At 42.7% G+C, this 23,371-nt stretch overlaps 1 protein-coding gene across 1 annotated transcript in view; it reads left to right on the forward strand.

Moving 5' to 3' along the window:
* The window catches only part of CLCN2 (chloride voltage-gated channel 2), a 2,181,634-nt gene that overhangs the window by 1,489,729 nt on the left and 668,534 nt on the right, over window positions 1–23,371 (forward strand).

The following is a 23,371-nucleotide window of genomic DNA, read 5'->3' on the forward strand; positions in this document are numbered from 1 at the left end:
GGCATTTGCACTACATCAAAAGAACAGAGAAATCGTAAACAAAAAGGTATCAAACCATTTGGCAGTTTTCAATGAAAAAGGTTTTGAAATAACATTTGCACTAGTCACAGACTTATGTTGTCTCTAAGGGGCCCATTTGCATGCCTGTTAAACTCTGATATCACTGCAGCTCAGAGTAATGGGAAGATTCACTTGCGACTACTTCATTCAGTGAAGGAGCACTTTGGCTAGTTGTGCACTTTCACACACACGAGTATTGTACAACTCCCGTTTTCAGTTTGTTCATTTGTAATGCTGTGTAGACTGTGGTGGTATACGTTACTTCGAAATGCTTTTGGTGGAGCCCCCTGACCTCCCTACTAATCTGTGCTCACCCTCACCCTAATTCTACATATTAGGTTACTAAACCCCTTTCCATAACAGTGCATCTATTCAGGTGATTCTTCACTAGGGTTTTGTAGCTGAGGTTTACTGGTTGTGGGAGAGATGTAAATGTTTTGTCATTCTTTCATTTTGTTATCCTCACATTTGTTTTGTCGCTCATTTTTTTGTTACTAATTATATATATCATGTATGTATATATATATATATATATATATATATATATATATATATACACACACACACACACACACACACACACACACACACACACACACACACACACACACACACACACAAATTTCATATAAATGTTTACATATATGTGTGCGTATAATGCCAAGTGTTGGCAATATGTCACATGGCCTTCTTTTTATTCAGGCTTTACCAGCCAAGCAAGTAAATGGTTTGGGATGCATCTAGAAATATTTTTTTCATTGCCTGCAATGTAGTCAGCAGTGGTGCAGAAAAGAACCCAAGGGATATCACGTGATGTTTCAAATCAATTTCTAGCAAGACCCAGCGCTATTACTTTGTGTACACTACGCACAAGTAGTGAAGTGAGATGGCTGGATTTGCTGACCATGTCACATATTCATAACTGATGAGAAAATTAGATTTTTGACTTGAAAGTGCTGTTAGACCACGTGAAACCTGAAAATAAAAGTCTATGATTTCAGACAATGCCAGATTGAGTAAAACCAGCAGAAAGCAGGCAATCAAAAATTAAATAACATGCCACAGGTGTCTAGAGCAGTCCTGGAAGATTCTCAAATGAAAGCACTGTAATTCTATTCATGTATGCAATACCTATGTCAGGAATTTAGAAAATGTGTGCACCAAGGAGAATTTAAACATAAAATGTCCAGTCCACACTGCCCTTGAGCCACTGCACAAGTGTAGAGAACTGCCCAAATAGTGAAGACTCAAATGAGGAGGAGTTATAATAAAAGCTTTAAGGATTGTCATCTTGCAGATCTGGAAGATGTAAATATTCCATTGCAGGGCCTCAGTCTTGCCAGCTCAACTGTTGATGAGTAAAAGGTTAAAGGATATTAGCTATAAAAAAAGATATTAGCTATTTCAACTGTTAAATGAGGGAAGTTCTGGAATGGACTCATCAGGCACAAAAATGCTATTATTATAGGAGCAACAGAAGGCTACCAGATCTGCAGGTTGGAGTCCATGTTAAAAATTCAAAAGTCTTGGCAAAGGCAGCATCCTGTTAGCTGAATTTGTTTTTAGAGCAGCTGAGGTAAACTCCTGAATGGTTTTGGGGATAAATAATTCTTGGAGAAGCTAATAGGCTACGTAGAAGAAAGTGCTGAAATTTGTATACATCTAAGTCAATGATTCATGAATGTGAGAAACCAGAATTTTCACAAATAGTAGCCACTTTTCAGAATGTACACCTCTGCAAGCGTAGCATTCTCCTGTTCCTCGTGCCTGTGTATGTTTCTATTTTTGGTGCTAAGTGTCTGTTCTAAACGTGTCTGCTGTATCATCATTCTTTATTCATTTGAGCTAGCCACAGGTAGGTATCTGCCCTTGCAGATTAATGCCTACACCTTTCATACACTCCAAGAATAGAGCTGACCTCCCCTCCCCATGCCTGGACTTTGGTGCAGTGTTCATGTAAAAGGGAGATCAGCCTGCATCATCATGAGGTCTTTTTTTGGCACAATAAGCAGTTGGCCTTCAGTCTGTCTGTCCTTTGGTTCCTTCTTGGTGTCTTCCAGAAAATCTCAAGTACCAGTTTAAAACACTCTTTTTTAATTGTGTACTTTGGATTGCCGTTTTTGTGATGGTTAAGTTCAAAATTCGAGTTATTTCACAGAGAAGTTTTTAGAGAGGTTCATGACACACCTGGAAAAGATCGCCAGCAAATATGCCTGCAGAAGACTAATTCCACGTAAGCACTACAATATATGTTTTTTTTAGCAAGAAACTAGTATTATTTTAAAGTAAACAAATCATATTAACAAGTTTATATATACAAACATTATAGATCACATATATTCTTCTACACCATATAATCCAATCCAACATTACATAAATTGCTGAAGTTCTGCCTTCTCATAACAACATTCTTTCTCCAGAACATTTTTTCTGTATGTATTCCCATAATTTCAATTTTTTCTGTGTAATTTGCTCTTATACTTTTCTAACCAAGTATGGTTGTTTTACACTTTGATTTCCATTTTGTAATAATTGCGTTTTTGACAGCCACCAGAATGAAATTTAAGCAGGCCGTACTATGTCTAAACAATTCAGATCCTGTATCCCAGCACAAAAAAAAAAAAAAAAAGAATTCCTTAGTTACACAGTATTTGCTCACACAGTGTTCCTGACAGTGTACTCTGTATGGAATTATTACAGTCTGCTGACTCTTACACTTTGTCATCTACCAAAGGAAAAATTCTGCTTATGGTATAAAAGTACCTGTGCAAAAACTTGCAAGCAAAAATCCTATACCTTCTATACTTTGTTGCATATTTGGGAGACTGCATGTATTCTCCTATTGTTTATTTTTGAATTGCTTATTGAATCTATCTTCCCAATCATTTTTGACCTAATCTGATTAATTCCTATAGTTATTGTATAACATTTTATATACCCTACTAATCATCCCTTTTTTAACAGCAGTTTCTGTTCTAGATTCAACTAAACACTCAACAATGCAGGTCTTTCTCTTAGGATTCATGTATCCCTTTCTCTTTGCGGACTTGGTGTAATGGTTAAGATGTTTGAGTCACAGTCAGAAGGTACATTGTTTGATTCTAATCTTTGGAAAGGAAATTAGTAAGGCTTAGAATGGCCTGTTAAGAAAGCTAGCCTAGTAATTAGCTATGAACATATTAATCCTCTTTGCAAAAAAGGGGGGGACAACAACAAACCCTGGGAACTGAATATAACACAAATAACAAATGGGAAAGAGGACACCCTTGCTTGGTTCCTCTTTTCAGACACAACTTATCAGAGAGAAAACTTCCCAGATTTGATTTTTACCTCTGATCCCTCACATATCCGCCTGGTTGACCTCACTATAACACAACCAGCTGGAATTCTGTAAATAATTATATGTCATTTGTGAATATTACCATAATTTTTACAGAAGTGTAACAAAAGGAGATGCTACCAAGCCGGGTATCTGGAATTTTGTAAATAATTGTATGTTGTTTGTAATTATCAACATGATTTATATGGAAGTGTGACAAAGGAAGATACTATCAGCACAGCTATCTGGAATTTTGTAAATAATTATATGTCACTGGTGCATATCAAAATGATTTGTGTAAGATGCTTCTGTTTCAACTGTATTACAGCTGTATGTTATGTGTATATCAAAATGCTGGTACAGAAATGTGGATTGAAAAGTTTTTATAGTACTGAGCTTAAAAATGCAACCACAGTGTACCCGACTGGAAAAGAACAGAAATGTGCCTACACTATTGTAACTGTTTAAATGTATATATTTTAACAATGAAAACTGGGACACAGGAGGTTAACTTCAGAAAAATAGCTGAAAGTAAATTACTTTATGGCCAGGCCACAAAAAGATGTCTTATTTAAATTTCAGTGCAGTAACAGACACAATGCCTAGAACTAGGGAACTTTCTGTATTGTCTTGGAAGGGTTTTATTGTCTTATGATTTCCAGCAAGTACCAAAATCTGAGAAAAATCCCTTGCGTGTGTATTTTTACAGGTAGATGCTAAATACTGTTAGCTTTCAGCAGTGGGGGTTTACCTGGGATAGAGGCATATGACAAGAAACAAATGTCATTCTGCAAGCTATCCCAGCAGTAATAGTTGATGTATTAATTTAAGAAGTCTCTGAGAGGGAGGCTGAGCATTCTGTATTCTGTCCTTGACCTGACAACGTCAGCTAGAAGATCTTTTCACCACATTTGCCTTGCTGATCTAATTAAGTGTACCAGGGTGTAGTAATTCTGTTAGATATAGTCAGGAATATAGCAAAGCATAGCATAAATATTTCCTTTATTTATTTGAGAGTGTCCTGCAATGTTGTTTTAAATTTTCCTGAGATTTTTAAATCTGCTGTGACTGTAAATATATACTGGATATTGTCTTGTTTTTTTAATGTTTATTATTACATATATTTAAACCTTTAATTGTGGCTGTTTGTCTAGAAATAGTTAAGCTCTGAGAGTACTTGCATATTTATTTGGTGATACTGTGTAGGCCACTCCTAATAGCCTTGCTCTTGGTCAAACTGCCATTTGTATTGATAGTAGCATTACATAGTAAGATTGGACACCCTTTGTTAAGGATCTTAAAGTAGCTGATAAAGAGCTGGCTGGTGGCAGTTATAAGTGTGTTGTAGTCTGGGCAAAAGGGGGCATAGCTAGTAAACCTGTGCCAGCCTTTCCCAGGTGTGTGTGTGTGTGTGTGTGTGTGTGTGTGTGTGTGTGTGTGTGTGTGTGTGTGTGTGCACAAGTCAACCCTCAAAGAGTGTGAGTGTCAGCTTCTTGGGCAGTGACATGAAATGCTGGTTGCCAGAGAGGGTGCTGGAGGTCTTGACTTGGCCACTCAGCTGAGATCTCAACTTTATAGCTGTGTCAGTGTGGAGTCTTATTGGGGATCTGGAGAAAGAGGAAGGCTGACTGTGGTCTCCATGTGCTCTTAAGGGAAATTGCACTTAAGGCAGAGAGCTGCATCTGGAAATAATGTATCTGTACCTGTCATCCACCCAATGTATGTCCTCCACTGGTGCTAGTGGTGAGCATTGAGGCTCCTTGATTACTGGTCCAGTGGTGGAGTGTCACATATATTGGTGGCAGTGGTGGGATATCCACATATTGGGATTCAGTGGTGTGGATATTGAATTCCTGTAGCCTGTAAATAGTGGTCACTAAAGAAGGTGTTTGTACTACCAATCAGCCACACAGTGAACATTCAGAGTTTCATATCACAACAGTTTTATTTTTTTATTTATTTATTTTTTGTTTGTTAGCTTATTTAGTCAGGGAGAGCAGGCAAGGATGTCAGCAGAAGAGTATGGCAAGCTGACAAGGAGCCAGTTGGCTGAGATGTGTCAAACCAAAGGACTGGGGCACGCCAACCTGACAAAAGCAGAAATTATTACAGCCTTAGTCACAGCTGCATCACAGACCAGCAGCCAGGAGGACAACCAGACTAGCCTTGGGGATGTACAGTTCTCAGAAAATGGATAGCTCATCCTTTCCACAAGGACTTAAAAATCCATCTGGAGTTAAAGAGACTTGAACTGGAGGTCAAAGATTTGGAAGTAGAATCAGCAGAGAGAGACATCTGGAGGCTGAGGAAAATGAGAAACTGAGACGACTGGAAGCTGAGGACAAGGAGAGGCAAATGCAACATGAAAGGGAGATGCTGACTCTTCACCAGAGTCATGGGGGTAATGGGGAATGGAGTAACTGAACCCCAAAACCAACAAAGGTCAGTAACTTTCTTCCACATTTTTCTGAGGGTGATAATTTTGATAGTTTTATTCATATGTTTGAAAGGGTATGTAAACAGTCCAATGTTGACCAAGGGTTCTGGGTACGGTTCTTGACCCCATCACTCCATGGTAAAGCTGTAACTGCTATTTCTAAATTGTCTGATACTGATTTATTAAATTGCAATACTGTTAACAGTTGTTTATTAGAGTTCTTTAAGTTAACACCTGAAGCTTATAAAAAAAAGTTTTGTGAGCATAGGCGCAAGGCAGGTGAAAGTCTGTGTGAATATATTGCTGAGTTAAGCACTTATTTTCATAGATGGGTGAGTGGGTGTCAAGTCACCACTTTTGGAGGGCTGCCAGACGTTTTGGTGAGGGAACAAGCCCTTAGCATTTTGCCTGAAGACATGAGAATTTGGTTAGCGGATAGAGAATGTAACACAGCAGATGAGTTGGGGAAAAAGGAAGACCTATACCTAGCAAGCAGGACATCACTGCACAGGAAAGGAATACCCTGTGCTGCACATTGGTCTAAGGGAACCCATGGTGAGCAGCCTAAACCACCCCAACAGAGTCTACCAGTAACAGGGGAAGCCACTATTTCAGGTACGTGGCCAGGATCAAGGCTTAAATGTTTTAAAGGCAACCTATGGGGCCATGTATCATGTAAATGTCCATGGAGGCAATGTGGGGAAAAAAGATGATGGGGACAGTAAATGGGAATGACAGAATACTAGCGGTAAGCTGTCTGGAGACAACAAGGACACCAAACTACCACAAGAGGTTATATCCAATATTAGTAAATGGGAAACAGGCCACTGCTAAGAGAGAGACAGCCTCTGACATAAATAATTTGAAGCTTGCAATTGTTAAAGAGGAGCACTACTTCCTTGGACAGTCTACTGCACTCAGAGTTTTAGGAGGGACCCCATTCCAAATACCTTTGGCTAGGGTTCACCTTGACTGGGAGGGTGGAAAAGGAAGCAAGCAAGTAAGTATGTTTGATGATACACATGCAGATGTCCTGATAGGGAATGGTTTTCATAATGCAGTACCTTTTGTGCATGCAGTTACACACAGTCAGGCTTGAAGAAAAGCATGTGGGTTTGGTAGCCTGGGGGGAACCAGACACACCGCAGACTTGAAGCCAGGACTGGTGTAGTGGATACTTCAGAGAGGAACTACTATGTAGCAGTGAGACTGAAGGTGAGCCACAGCTGCTGGTAGGTACTGATGTTCCCTTGGCTTGAGGGACTGCAAGGGCAGAGGAGAGTAGTAGTACACAGGTTGACAATGAGGCACCGCTGTCAGAGAATACCAGACTTCCTGTGGAAGGGGAGATGGGAAGGGTTACAAATAGAGTTGAGACAGGCTCAGTTCTCAGACCCTACATTACAAGGCCTGAGGGAGGTAGCCAGTGAGGCACATGATTGTCAAGGAAAATGGGAATCTGTATACTGACACAAAGGTTTACTGTATAGAGAGTGGATCCCTGAGTGAAGGCTAGAGAGTGAGAGAATACAGCAGTTGGTAGTGCCCAGAACCTACCATCTGGCACTTCTAACCATAGCCCATGACATTTCCTCTGCAGGTCATATGGGCATTAAGCATACAAAGAGATCTATTATGCAGAACTTTTATTGGCCTTGGATTGCCAGGGATATAACAGGGTACTGCAGGACCTGTGAGCAGTGTCAAAAAGAAGGCAAGGCAGGAGACAAGGTCAATGCTCTTTTGATGCCTTTGCTTGTGATTGAGGAGCCGATTCAAAGGGTAGCTGTGGATATTGTGGGGGCTTTGAGTACCCCAAGTTCCACAGGAAAAAAGTATATCCTCGTGGGAGTAGATTATGCTGCCAGATACCCTGAAGTGGCCCTATCCTCCATTGTGGCAAACAAGGTGGCAAATGCTTTGTTAGAGATTTTCAGCAGGGTAGGTTTCCCAAAAGAAATACTGACTGACAGAGGTGGCAATTTCATGTCAGACCTGCTGGCTTGTCTGTGGGAGTGCTGTGGGGTGAAGCACCTAAAGACCACACCCTACCATCCCCAGACTAATGGTCTTGTTGAGAGGTTAAACTCTACAATAAAGACCATGCTACAGGCATTTGCAGACCAGTTTAAGAGGGAGTGGGACAAAAATAATTGCCCCATCTGTTGTTTGCTTACAGGGAGGTTCCCCAGGAATCTGCAATTTTTTTACCCTTTGAGTTGCTGTATAGGCATAGGGTGATGAGATCTCTAGATCTGATTTGTGATGAGTGGGAGGCAAGTGTGAATCCCACAAGGAGTCTGTTGTGGCATATGTCCTAAACCTCAGGACAAGGTTCAGTGAACTCATGGGCTTGGTCCAGGAGAACCTGTCAGAATCATAAGAGCAGAAAAAGGTGTCGTATGACAGGAATGCTTGAGCTAGAGAGTATGTTGTGGGGCAGAAGGTTATGGTTCTCATTCCTGGCAGACACAACAAGCTGCAGGCAGCTTGGGAGGGACTCTTCAAAGTGGTAAAGAAGGCCATTGATGTCAACTACGTGGTAAAACTGCTAGGCAGGAGGCAGGGGCACAAATTGTACCATGTGAATATGATGAAACCTTACCATGATAGGGAGGCCCTGGTGCTAAGTATTTGCAGTAGGAGGTAGGATGAGTCTGAGGGGGAATCTATGACTACAGGGAGCCAGCCAGCAAAATACCAAACTGCTGTGGTGGAGCACAGGGTTGCAAGCATATGATACGACAGTGCAGCACTGTACTGGGTTTAGCAATGCCAAGGCAGCTGGAATCTCAAAACAGGGATTGGGGTGAGGTATTCCAGATAAGCTCATCCCTCTCAAGTGACATTTCTCAAGGGTCACTTAAAAAACTAGCTCGAGTCTTTGAGGCAGGAAGAAATGTGACAAAGGAGATACTGCCAGCACAGCTAGCTGGAATTCTGAAAATAATTATATGTCATTTATGAATATTAACATGATTTCTATATAAGTGCAAGAAAAGGAGATACTACCAGCCTGTCTGGAATTTTGTAAGTAATTATATGTCATTTGTGAATATCAACATGATTTATATAGAAGTGTGACAAAGGGAGCTATTGTCAGTACAGCTATCTGGAATTTTGTAAATAATTATATATCATTGTTGAATATCAAAATGATTTGTGTAAGATAATTGTGTTACATCTGTATTAGAACTGTGTGTTATGTGTATATCAAACTGCCTGTACAGAAGTGTGTATTGAAAAGGGTTTGTAAAGTACTGAGCTTAAAAATTTAACCACCGTGTACCCTCCTGGAAAAGAACAGAAATGTACATATATTATTGTAACTGTGTAAATGTATATATTTTAACAATTGAAACTGGGACACAGAAGCTTAACTTCAGAAAAAATAGCTGAAATTAAATTACTTTATGACCAGGCCATAAAAGATGTTATCTTTCAGTTTCAGTGCAGTAACAGCTACAACAATGTCTAGAACTAGGGAACTTTCTGCATTGTCTTGGAAGTTTTTTATTGTTTTATGACTTTCAGCAAGTACCAAGATCTGAGGAAAAGCCCTTGTGTATATATTTTCACAGGTAGATACTAAATATTGCTAGCTTTTAGCAGTGGGGGGGTTTACCTGGGATAGTCAGAAGATAAGAAATTATGTATTTCTGCAAGCTGTCCCAGCAGTAATATTTGATATATTAATTTAAAAAGTCTCTATGAGTGAGACTGGGCATTCTGTATTTTGTATTTGACCATAAAATATCAGCTAGAGGATCTATTTGCCACATCTACCTTGTTGCTCTAATTAGGTAAGTGTACTAAGTTATAGTAATTCTGTTAGATATAGTTGGGAATATAGCAAAAATTTGCTTAGATATTTTCTTTATTTGTTTGAGACTGCCCTGCAATGTTGTTTTAAATATTTCCTGTGATTTTTGAACTCTGCTGTCACTGTAAATATATACTGAGTATTTTCTTGTTCTTTTAATATTTATTATTTAATATATTTAAACCTTTCGTTGTGGCTGGTTTGTCTAGACTAGTAATGGCAAACCTTTTGGGTTTGGCATATCAAAAGCTCCTGGCACAAAATAATTCACTGCACTTCACATGAGCAATGAATGCAAAAGCAGTGTCTTTGGTAACTCAGGTGTTTGTGATCGCTGATATGTCACCCAAAATGTTGTGGCATGTCTCACCTTTGACACGTGTGTCATACCTTTGCCATCACTGGTCTAGACATATTTAAGCTCTGAGAGTACTTCCATATTTATTTGGTTACACTGGGTAGGCCACTCCTAATAGTTTTGCTCTTTGGTCAAACTACTATTTGCATTGATAGAAACATTACACAGTAAGATTGGACACTCTTTGTTAAGGGCCTTAAAGTAGCTGATAAAGAACTGGATGGTGGCAGTTATAATCACGTTATAGTCTGGACAAAAGGGGGCATAGCTAGTAAACCTGTACCAACCTTTCCCAGGTATGTGTGTGTCTGTGTGTGTGTGTGTGTGTACAAATGAAACCTCAAAGAGAGAGAGAGTGTGTGTGTGTGTGTGTGTGTGTGTGTGTGTGTGTGTGTGTGTGTGTGTGTGTGTGTGTGTGTGTGTGTGTGTGTGTGTATGTGTGTGTGTGTCAGCTACCTGGGCAGGGACACGAAGCACTGGTTGGACAGAGAGGGTGCTGAAGGTCAGGGCTTGGCCACTTAGCTGAGATCTTAACTGTATAGCTGTGCCAGTGGGAAGTCTCTTGGGAATCTGGAGAAAGAGGGAGAAACCAGCCCCAGACTGACTCTGGTCTCTGTGTGGTCTTAAGGGAAATTGCACTTGATGCAGAGAGCTACTTCTGGAAATACCATGTGTGTACCTGTCATCCTCCCAATGGATGTCCCCAACTGGTGCTAGTGGTGAGGATTGAGGCTCCTTGATTACTGGTCCAGTGGTGGGGTATCTCATCAGGGAATGCAAATGCCTGTATTGCCCCACTCACAAAATCCCAGCCTACTCTATCAAATGGTTCATCCACATCACGACCTGCCAGTAACAGCTGCACCTTCCCACATTCGGCTTCCCTCTGAACCATCACAGCTCCATCAGTGTAGTCAAATATTTGTCCTCCCATAACATCCCACTGATCCATATCCATCAACCTTGGCAACACACTTGTCACCCCATCCCCCCAGCCACCATGCACATAAACACTTTGTATCACAGTTTAAAATTGAAATGGGCTTATATGAAGCTGTATCTGATCAGTATCCACTATCCACAAGTATCACAGCCCTCCCCAGGTTGCAGGTGCCTCCCCTCCTTTCAAAATACCATCAAGCAAAACCCTCAAAGTCTTCACCCCCCCCCCTTTCTCCTAGGCTCCAAACCTCCTTCAGAATACCATCCATTCCTTGAGACCTTCCTGCTGATTGGTTATACATCACCATTTTTATCTCATCTCCTCCTTCTTTAACTGTTAATTGCCAAGCCTCATCTGACTCTAACATTGGCATATTTAAGTCTTCCGGAAATGTTTCCATTTGACCTTTTTCTTGATTTCCCCATTTCTCTGCTTTATACAGATTTTCATAACATTTGCCGTAATATCTGTAGTATCTCTACAGGATCTCTGGTTACTTTTCTTGTTATAGGCTCTCTAAGTTTGGCAACAACCATTTCTAATTTATGTTGCCTGTCATGCAAAAAGTTTTTTACTCTAGAGTTATTATCAAAAAGAGTTCCTTAGTAGAAATCTTTTTAAACTCATGCGTATTATCTTGGTACTCCCTTATTTTCTGTTTAGCACTCTGCTGTTGTGCCTCTTCTTGTTCGGTGAGATTCCCCTTATTCTGTAATATTTTAATTTTTGTCAACCCCTTTAAATAATTCCTTTCATTTCTTAACCATGTCGCTTTTTCATTTACTTATACCCTGGTTTTAAACCCCACTTGCGTTTTATCCCACTCATTAGCTATAATTTCTGGAGTACTTTTTATCCTCTCTAATAACTTTTGAATAATTTTCATTGCACATTCCTTAAATTCCTCTTTTTTAACATGCAGGTGGAGAAGTGTCTTTGTCTAATCTTTATTTCATTTCAGGAGACATCATCAAATAAAAAGAGGATATGCCTATTGACAACACTAATAAAAGGTAATTGTTTGAAATGCAGAGACTAAATAGACAAAAAGAATGGACATACATATACTAAGTCCGAGATGCCATTTCTCAGAATATCCTCTTTTCTCCAAGGTATGGCAATTTTGGAGTTGGTATATATACATTTGGGATTGGGGGAGGTGTTTTTTTTTGGGGGGGGGGGTTGCATTCCCCTCCACCACAAAAAGGAATTATTAAGAAGTAGAGTGATCTTTGAGATTCCCTCTGCTCCTATGTTTTATTCTTCTTTTTCAGCATGTCAGCATTTGGCATTTTGAGTGCTGACATTTCAATAGGAAGACCTCATAAAGTCCTAATAGATTATATACACATATGCATACCGCTTTTAAGATTTGTAACTGTGCAGGAAATTGAGGGTATGAGACTCTTGATGTCAGCAGTAGGGAAGCAGTTGTAGGCACAATAGTACATAAGTATGCATGATTGAGAATCCTGCATTTGCCAGGGATGTAATTGGGGCACTTGTTGAAAGCCCTTTTGGAAAAAGATGTGCTTTTTGGTCCTCCTTCCAAGAAGATATTTTAAAAACTTGAGGAAAAGCTGAAAATTATTAATTTAGTTCAACTTTTTTACTCTACTATGTCTAGGTATAGCAAGCACCATCCAGATCAGCATGGTCCTTCTACTGCAAGCAAAGAATGACCTCTAAAAGGAGGTGGGTGGGTGGCGCAGGTCAGGATAGAGGGATGAGTACTACATCTCACCAGGGATTGGAGCAGGACAAGCTGCTAGGAGGGAAAGTAGATCCCTCCAGTCCAGAATGAAACAATTGCTGTTAAGTTAGAAGTATAAACTGCACGTAGACTTACAGAGCAGAAGCTTTAATAAAACAACAGAAAAGCAAAGGTTTGCTTTTTTGTTGTTTTATTAAAGCTTCTGCTCTGTAAGTCTACGTGCAGTTTATACTTCTACCTTTGTACATTTTTTGCTGCACTTGACTGTACTCTGGACTCGTTTTTTTTATTCTTATTCAATTGCTGTTAAGTTGTCCAATCTTGCCTTCGTTCTTGCTGGATGGGTTTGGAGCCCATCCTCGGCTCGGACTCAGCCAGTTACTATAGCTCGAGAGCTCTTTACTGGCTCAAGGCTACCCCTTATCCCAGAATGCCCAGTGCCAGCTACCCAGATCTCGTTTGCCGCTTCAGCTGCGAGGTTGTGTCAATACTGGCTCAGGCTTAGTATAACTTTTTTCTCTTCTTAAAATTCAATAATGTACTTGAAAAGTAGTATTTTCTTCACTGTTTTATAGTAGTTTGTAAGTTATTTAGTCCTAAACCCCTTATTTCATCCTTTGCTGTGTTTTTTGTGCTGTGTTGGCCGTCAGCCCTTAGTCGCTAGGCCTTCTATTTGTTTACCTGAACTCGTTTAAGTTAGAGAGTCCACCCCCTTAAGGACAGCTGTTTAAGTTAGAGGCTCTTCTTTTAAGTATTTTTATCAATATAATTTTTATTATTGTAGTGTGTCTGTGTGGAACTTCCTTCTTTTTTTCTTAGTATGTCTAAGGAAGTTAAAACCTCAGGGTTCAAAAAGTGTGACTCATGCTGTCAGAAGATGTCTGTGACAGATGGGCACACTAGTTGTGTTTATTGCTTGGGGGCTCTGCACCTGCAGGACTCTTGTACTATTTGTCATACCTTTAGTCCAATGGTCCTGCAGGAGCGGAAAATCAAGCTTATCCACTGTGGATTATTAAAACAGGATTCTTCGGCTAAAGCATCTCAGCCAGCGAAACCTTTGAAACCAGTCAAGCCGTGGGCTCCATGTTCGGAACCGACTTGTGAGCTTGACAAACCAAATATGTCGGTGCCGGCTGGCACTGACAAGATTACCCCTCCGTCGGCTCCAACTGTTACTTCGGAGCCATTTTGGAGCCACAAAAGAACTAGGTCTCTTTCTTTGGAGCCATTTCCCTCGGTGCCACAATCACCATTACTCCAAAACAAGTCCAGTCATCACTCATTTTCCCACTCCTCTCGATCCTCGAGGTTATCAGATCAGGATGTGAAGAGAGTAGGCAGTAGGTTGCTTAAGTCACAGGCCCTTGCTAAAATGCTTTCGAGCCCACCTCAACAGGCTTTGGCTCCATCTGCTTCGATTTCAGTTCCTCCTCCGACTATACTTTGTTCTGAGCTAGAGTCCATGGACACTCTGATAGCGGTTCCTTTGTCTCAGATGACCTCATTGGCTCCGACATTGGCTCCAATTACCTCAGTTCTTCCTCCCATCGAGGTATCTGGGTACCGAAGCTCTCTCGTTGTCTCCGTGGGGGGAAGTGGCATCGGACCCTTGTCCGACCCCACTCTCCCTCTCAGAGCATTGGCTCAGTTGAGCTCGGCTCCCACATCGGCCTTGGAGCTGTTGCCCTCGGCGCAGGATGGTATTCCTGTCTCTTCAGAGCTGGAGCCCTCCTTGTGTCGAGACCGTGATGCCTTCAAGGTCATGCAGAGAGTGCTGTCCCCACTGTTGGCTCCACTATCGGTTCCATTGGCTCTGTCCCCCCTCAGTGCCAGTGACAACCTCTGCTCCTCCTCCAGCCCCAAAGCATAGGGAACCTATGCCCCAGAGCACCCCATTGGGTGAACCCTCTTCTTCTGAAGGCTCCCCAGAAGAAAAAGTGAAAGAGGAAGCACCTAGACTCCACTGAGTCTGTCACCTCAGATACAGACTTGGATGAATCGGAGGGGTCCCCAAGGTCCCCCTCTGAAGATGTTTCTTTTTTGGACATCCTTGAGATTCTCAGGCAGAGGCATAGCTGGACTTCCCTAGCCCCCTCTGAGGATGAGTCTGTATATCTGGATGCATTTGGTTCCCAACCTTCCACCTCCTGGGTGTCTCCGCCTTTTGATCCACTCATGTCTGTAGTGTCTCGAAAGGCTTGGTCAGCTCCAGATTCCATGGAACCTGTCCCAAGGAGACCCAATAAATTCATCACAGCTTCCCAAGACAAACAATTTTTAACTAAAGGTGTCCCAGTTGATGCCATGGTGGTAGCAGCAGCCACAAAGAGAGAGTTAGCTGAAACCTCCTCATCTGTCCATCCACCGAATAAAGACTCTCATATGATGGAAAGATATGGGAAGCGAATGTTTTCATCAGCGACCTTCTCCCTTAGGTCCCTGAATTATCTTTCCCATTTTACTAGACTTCAGAGGGGTCTCCTAAAAGAGCGTGGAGATAACCGTACAAGATCCTACAGCTGAGGGAGCATCAGCCAAGGTAGCTACCCAGCTTGCGACTTTTAATTCAATAGTCAACTCCTCCATGAGGCTTATTTCATACACAGCCGATGGAGCAAGTAGAGCTGCGGGAACAGGAGTAGCTCTTAGGAGACATTCTTGGCTGCGGCTGTGTCAGTTTGCAGAACCTTTCAGAGTGTCCTTCACCAATACCCCCTTTGATGGCTCTTCTCTCTTTGGGCCTCAGGTGAAAGACATGCTTACCAGGTGCCAGCAAGAAGGCAAGACACTCTGTGATGTTGGAGTCTGTTTTTCTACCAGACCATACCCAAAAGATCAGAGGGGTTGGAAAGATGTGGTTTTGAAAATCCCAGGGACCCTTGCCTAATGCACATGGTGAATTTTCCCCCAGGGGTAGAGGGGGAAATAATAATGGCAGATGCCACCCTTGTGGCAGAGGGGGTCTGCAAAATCAGGGTGACAGAGATACTTTCTCTTCCAAACCCTGTCAACATCCCTGAAGGGATGCCCGAATGCTCAACTCTGGAGGCAGTCGGGAGAAGGCTTTCATTGTACCCAACCTCATGGAAAAATATTACAAAAGACAAATGGGTACTAGCCATTATATCCGGAGGTTACAAGATTCCCTTTCATCAACCCCCTTTTGTTTAAAAATATCCATCCTAGATGTTCCACCCAATCTAAGGGATCAGGCAGTTGCAGAAGTTTCAAGACTGCTAGAAAAAAGAGCCATCCAAGAAGTCCCCACAGACCAAGTAGGATCCGGAACTTACTCCATTCTTTTTAGTGCCCAAAAAGACAGGGGACTGGAGACCAGCAGGTTAAACAAGTCTGTACAAAACGAAAAGTTACAGATGGTAACACTGCAGTCCATTCTCCCCTTTCTGGTTCAGGACAATTGGATGTGCTCCATAGATCTTCAGGACGCGTACTATCATATAAAAATGGACAGACAGTCCAGGAGATTTCTATGCTTCTGACTAGGGGCCAGTCATTACCAATTCAGAGCTCTGCCCTTTGGTCTCACCACAGCCCCCAGGGTGTTCACCAAATACATGGCAGTAGACACAGCTCACCTGAGATGTCAAGGATTCCAGGTGTTTCCTTATCTGGACGACTGGCTCCTCACTGCTACCACCAGGCGACAACTTATAGAAGCATGAGATTATACCGTCACATCCTGTGCGCAACTAGGCATCACAATAAACTTCGAAAAATCTGCCTTGTTGGCCTGTCAATTTATTACATACATAGGAGCAGAGCTAAACACAAGAAAAATGATTGTAAAATTGCCTCAGGAAAGAGTTTCCATTATTCAAAAACAAGTGTCACTTCTCCTGAGGAGCAAAAGAATTCAAGTCAAATATGTTCTTCAAGTTCTATGGTCCATGACAGCAGCCATTCTTCTAGTCCTCTTAGCACGCTTTCACATGAGAATCCTTCAGTGGCTTCTTTTCACACAATGGACCTTCCAGGAATTACCCATGTCTCACATGATGCTAATTACGGAATCGTGCAAAAGACACTTTTCCTGGTGGATGGTCTCCCCACATGTTTCTCATGGCAGACCTTTCCTGGTACCTCATCTGGTTGCCACAGTGACCACGGACACTTCCCAGATAGGGTGAGGGGCATTATCTAGGGAAGAGACAGTCCAAGACACTTGGCAAGCTCACAAGTACCACTTGCACATCAATGTCCTGGAGATGAGAGCAGTGTTCCTAGCATTGCAAGCTCTTCAGGACTCTCTCCCTGCTGGGACTATTGCAATACAGATGGACAATATGTCAGTGGTTTGGTACATCAACAAACAGGGTGGAACCAGATCTTACCCCTTGTGCCCAGAGGCCCTCAGACTGTGGCAATGGGTGATATCCTCCCAATGTTTTTCTGATAGCAATGTATTTACCTGGGACATCCATCGTAATAGCGGACAGGCTCAGCAAGGCTATCCTCATGCCTCACGAGTGGTCTCTGAAACAGAAAATTGTGGATCTTATTTTTTGCAAATGGGGCCAGCCTTGCTGCGATCTCTTTGCCTCTCCCCTCAACAACAAATGCAGCAGCTACTTTTCCCTTGTTCCTCCTCTAGGCAGACACCCAGGGATGCTCTAGTCCACGATTGGCCTCAGGGACTCCTTTATGCATTTCCCCTCTTCCCTATAATTCCAGAAGTCATTCAGAAAGCAAAATCGTTGGGTTGCAAAATGATCATCATTGCCCCCTACTGGCCTCGACAGACTTGGTTTCCATTCCTTCACCCCCATCTTCTAGCTCAGCCTTGGATTCTGGACCCAGTACCGGACCTTTTGATTCATCAATCTGGCGGACTACACCAGTCCCTTCAATCTCTCAAGCTCACAGCTTGGTTACTCCACTTCCAATCCTAGCCAGGCTCCCCAATATTTCCCCAGCAGTGCGTGAGATTATTGTTTCCTCCCATAAGGCAAAGGAAAGTCTATGCTAACAAATGGAAAACATTCTCTTACTGGGCAGATTCCAGGAATTTAGATCCTTTTATAGCTCCTGTGCACGAGATTTTGGATTTCCTAGCAGAACTGTTTCAATCTGGTGCAGCTGCTGCTACCATCAGAGTACAACTAGCTGCCATTTCAAATTTTCATGTCGGAGTTTCTAACTCCAGCATAATGTCTCACAAACTCTGTAAGGCCTTCATGAGAGGTACATCTCTACTTAGACCCCCAGTGAAAGAGCCACTTCCACCTTGGGATCTCAATTTGGTTCTTGCCTCCTTAATACTGCCATCCTTTGAACCAGCAGCATCATGTTCCTTGAAGTTTCTCTCTTGGAAAACTCCTTTTCTTAGTTGCTATTACTTCTGCCAGACATGTTTCAGAACTTCATGCACTATGTGTTCGCCCTCTATATCTAGTTTTTCACAAAGACAGGGTTTCTCTGAGAACTAATCCATCTTTTCTACCTAAAGTTTGTTCGAACCACCATTTGAATCAATCCATTGAACTCCATGATTTTTTCCTTAATCATTCCAGCAAGGCAGAATACAAATTACACCAATTGGATGTGCATAGACAACTGCATTTCTATCTCTGTAGAACTAAAGAAATGAGAAAAGCATATCAGTTGTTCCTTTCATTTGCTAACAACAAACAAGGCCTTCCAGTTTCTAAAGTAACATGGTCAAAATGGTTATCGGACACCATCGTCCATACCTACCACTTGCGACAAAAAGATCTTCCAACAAAACCCAAAGGTCATTCAACCAGGTCAGTAGGTACTTTGGTAGTATTTCAATCTAGATTGCCCATAGATTCAATTTGTGCAGCAGCTACTTGGGCAGATCCTCATACATTCATTTCTTATTATAAAGTAGATGTGGTCTCCCGGGGCAGAGCTTCCTTTGGTTCCACGGTTCTGAAGAGTCTGTTCTAATGAGCAACCCAGGATTGAGGAGCTAGGGACACTGTCCCATCCAACAAGAATGAAGGCGAGATTGGACAACTTAACATAAAGAAGTTGTGTACCTACCATAACATTCCATGTTAGTTGTCCTTCATCTAACCTTCGTTCTTGCGTCCCTCCCTCCTTCCCCCTTCCTCAAGGCTTGAGAGGAGTTTCTCAATGGTTTCACTGGCTAATTTGTTTTTATTAGTTGCTTCTCAACCAAGCCATGACAATTAACTGTATATCCAGGTTTATTAATGGATTGTCTTCTATAATTATGTCTAGTGTGAGCTATCTCAAACGAGATCTGAGTGGCTGGCGCTGGGCATTCTGGGATAAGGGGTAGCCTCGATCCAGTAAAGAGCTCTTGAGCTATAGTAAATGGCCGAGTTGGAGCAGAGGATTGTCATGGTATGTGCTATGCTACATAATATGATCCTGCGAAAACAGCTGCAACAGGACCAGCATAGGCCTGGGCCAAACAGCCCCCCCCCCCCCACCAGTGCCAAGGCCATCACAGGCAGAGCGTGACTCGGAGGAGGAACAACCTGAGCCTGCCCCAGTAGGCAGAAGGAGGCGTGCCCGGTATGCCTTGGCGTTGGCAAAGAGGCAACGCATAGCACATACACTGGCTCAGTAGGAACCCTGGAAATGATACCTCTCTGACTCGCACATATAGTAAAAGGGATGCCTAACTTGACACTACCTGTTTCCAAACATGTATAGGGAGTGCAATATGTGCATCCGACATAGGCAGCCCTGCAGCACCACCTGAGGCATGATTGCCATGTGTTAAGCAAGGTAAGGTAGTGCTAAACAGCATTTACCACCATGTCGTATATGCAAACTTGATGACCTTCAGTAGCATCCTGCCCTCACCAAACATGAGGCCACAATATGAAGACAAGATGATCAATTACAACAATTGGCTTAAGTACTGGTGTCAGTGAAAGGGGATTCATGCCTGTCAGCCTGGGATGAGATGCTCGACAAGACATGATGCTTTGCTAAGGATGGATTTCACCTATCACCTGTGGCCTATTGGATATTGCCAAAGGCTCTTGTCACCCCCATAGTGCCTTTTCTAGGTAAGGCTCAAAAGACAAACCCACCTCCATAGGTATCACAAGGGATAAGAAAGTATAAGTAATGCTACTCAATGCCAGAAGTCTAAACTGCAAGATGCATGCACTCCAAACACTCCTCAGCATGGAGAATGTTGATATCTGTGCAGTAACAGAAACCAGGTTCAAGGCCCCCAAGAGCACCCTAGCATTCACAGGTACACCTCATACCATTCTTTACAGCTGCAAAACATGGAACAGACTACAAAAGGAGGGTGAGTATCAATATTTGTCAAAGATACCCACACCCCCAGGTTGGTGGCACAGCATGAAGCATCAGAGACTACCCATGTGTAACCAACAGTGGGTAAAACCGCCTTCCAGTTCATAGCCTGCTACAGACCACCCTCCTAAACCCAGGAACCACGCTTGGCCAACTGGAGAACACATGAAAATATGAAGATCTCCCCAAACACCATTATATTGGGTGGATTCAACTACCCAAACATACACTGGGAGCATTACCCTAGCTCCAACACCCTAGGCCAAAGGTTCCCAGAATTTATAAACCAAAATGCTATGGAACAACTTGCTACCACTCCCACAAGAGGGGAAAACATACTGGACCTGATCATCACCAACATGGGGACTCTATGCCCAAGACCAGACGTGTATCCCTCACTGGTATGATCACACCAGATAGTAATCTCACTGGATATTCACATCTCCACCCCAGCCCATGGCCAGAAAACCACAGTGAAAAATGTTCACTAAAGCATATGTCAGACACCTCAAAACTGAGGTGGAATCCTTCACAGCCTCTGTGTCCTTGGAAAATACGGCCCAGACCTCATAACCCTTTATAAATGCATTCTATGAACACCGTCAGGAATGCATGGATCTTGCAATCCCAAATAAAACCAAGACCCAATCCTCCAAAGGCAGGCATCCTGTTTGGTGGACCCCAGCCATAAACAAACCATACAATACAAGGAGGAAGCTACTATATGATAGATCTAAATCACAAAAAGGCAAGCCATCTCTGACCAGTATTATTGAAAAACAACGTCCACACATAAAATTGTCCAAGGCCATCTGTGAGATAAAAATTGTACAGGACACTAAGGATAATCACAAGGCATTCTTTACTTATTGTAGGAACCTGTGTGGGAATCCCCAGATATGTTCAGAATTAGTCCAAAATGACAAACAATACAACAAACCCACAGACATTGCCAACATCCAAGCTGACAGGTACAGTGCAAACTCCCCCCCCCCACCAAAAGGGCAAATATCTATCCCAGCAGAGTGCTGGCCCCCTGACATTGCAGATGCTCAGGTAACAGCCAGCCTCTCCAAAGCAAAACACACAGCATCAATGGGACCAGACAGTGACCTGGGCTGTGTCCAACATGAACTCCAAGAAGAATTGAACACGCACATAAAACCACTGCTCAGTGTCAGCCTTAACACACGATATGTACCCAAAATGCAGTGTACAGCAACAGTGGACCCTCCCCACAAAGGTGGTGCCTCAATGGATACTGCAAACAATCGCCCCAGAAGCTTGACTAGGTTGGTCTGCAAAGCTATGGAAAGGACCATCATGGACCTCAGAAATAAACATATTGGGGACACACAGACACTGGATCCTACCCATTTTGGCTTTGTTAAGGGCAGTTCCTGCCTCTTAAACCTGGTTGAGTCATTTGAAACAGTCACCAAGTCCATTGATGAGGGTATGGTGGTCCACACAGCCTACCTGGACCTTGCAAAAGCCTTCCATACAGTACCCCACTTGGTCATCATAGATAAGATCACCAGCTTCAATAGAAACCTCTATGTCACTAGATGGGTTGCAAACTGGCTCAAGGACAGAACCCACATGGTCTGACATGCTGGAGCCATGTCAGACCACAAACCAGCTACAAGTGGCATCCCACAAGGCTCAGTCCTGGGACCTCCCTTGTTTGGTATATATTTTTCAGAGGTACAGGCCAACACAGAAGGACTGTTGGTGAACAAGTTTGTAGATGACTGCAAACTGGGTGCCATAATCGACCCTCCAGCTGACACAAGCATCCTACAAAAGGGCCTCATAGAAACAGACAACTGGTGCCAGAGCCATGTCCTCAAGCTAAACACAAAACAGTGTATAGTCCTCCCCTTTGTCAAAAACTAAGTGCCCACAAATTACTACATATGTGGTAACCCATTAAGTATGGAAGAAGTGATAAGGGACCTGGGGACCCAAGTCGATAGCAATCTTACATTCGACAGCCATGTGGACGAAGTGTTCAGAGAAACATTTCATATAGCCCACCTAATCATGAAGGTAATCACATGTACATCAGTGGAGGTCATTGTGCCTCTTAACTCATCCCTCATCAGGCCCATAATCGAGTACAATGCCCATTGTGGGATGTACCTTTTCAGACACCTGCAGCAGCTGGAAAGACCACAAAAGTACCTCACCAGGAGGATCAAAGGGCTCAAACACATGCCAATCACTGCCCGGTTAAAGAAACTGCAGCTCCACTCAGTGGCATACTACCTGCCCAGAGGCGATCTGTGCCAGATGTATAAAGCCATGTCCAACCTGAAATCAATGAACCTTGCACCTTGGAAAATCAGAATCCCATCAAGCTACACGCTCAAGAGACCTGAACCTCAGGACTGAAATAAATAGGACATGCTGGAGTGACAGATCCATAACCCAGAGGCTCCCCCCCACTCTTGAGTGAACTCCCACTCCAGGTTAACCAGAGTCCCTCGTTGACTCTCTTCAAGAGGAATCCTGATGAGTGGATGGGAGATTGTAGGTTTACCCTGGGTATCACTTCTATGTCACTGTTAGCCAGAGGCACAGTATACTAACCATGAAAAATGTAATGGCAAACTCCACTTACAATGTGTGTTGAAAGCCAAACACACTCTGGCTAGGATTATAAATGCCCTAGGGCAGATAGCCTAGTATGAACCTATGAACAGAATCACACACACAGAATCACACACACCAAGTAGTACAACTGTGGTCACTGTGGAGTAATGTTTGCCAATGTCCACCCAAGCTGGTGAATACACAGCAATGTCGGACAAGCCTGGTTTAAGTAGGCCATAGCTGAACAAAATGCAACATGCTCATAGTTGCCCAACTGGCCCTTAACTAGTCTGGTCTGCTCAGTATGAGCATTTACAGCAGTGATGGGACTCAAACCCATGATACTGTGCACCATAGTGAAAGTACTGAACCACTACACCATGACAGTATTGCAGTGTTCAGCCAGTATGAGAGAATGTTGCCAAGTCTTTGCAAACTATCCCATGGAAACCCTGCAAGCACAGCATAATCCCTGTTGAGTTATGACACAAAGGAGTCTGGCAGTAAGAACACAACATGACTTCCAACACACACAGTATTAATGTCAATATTGGTCATGTTCACACACAACCACAAATGTAGTGGAATTCAGATCACAACATATGGAAAGGTCACAGTGGGCATGCTCACACACTTGGATAAATGAGACACATGTCAGGCAACAAACCATGGAAAGCCTGAACTGGGCATGCTCACACACTTAGGCCATGTCTGAGTATAGCAGTCAGTCACACATATCTGGCAGTTGTATGTGTTAAGCCAGGAACCTCCCACGATCCAGCAATCCACCCTGTGCACACAGTTAAATGACAACAGATACATATAT

Source organism: Protopterus annectens, chromosome 4.part1 (genome assembly GCF_019279795.1).
Source record: "Protopterus annectens isolate FY-2018-M chromosome 4.part1, PAN1.0, whole genome shotgun sequence".
Classification (NCBI taxonomy): domain Eukaryota; kingdom Metazoa; phylum Chordata; order Ceratodontiformes; family Protopteridae; genus Protopterus; species Protopterus annectens.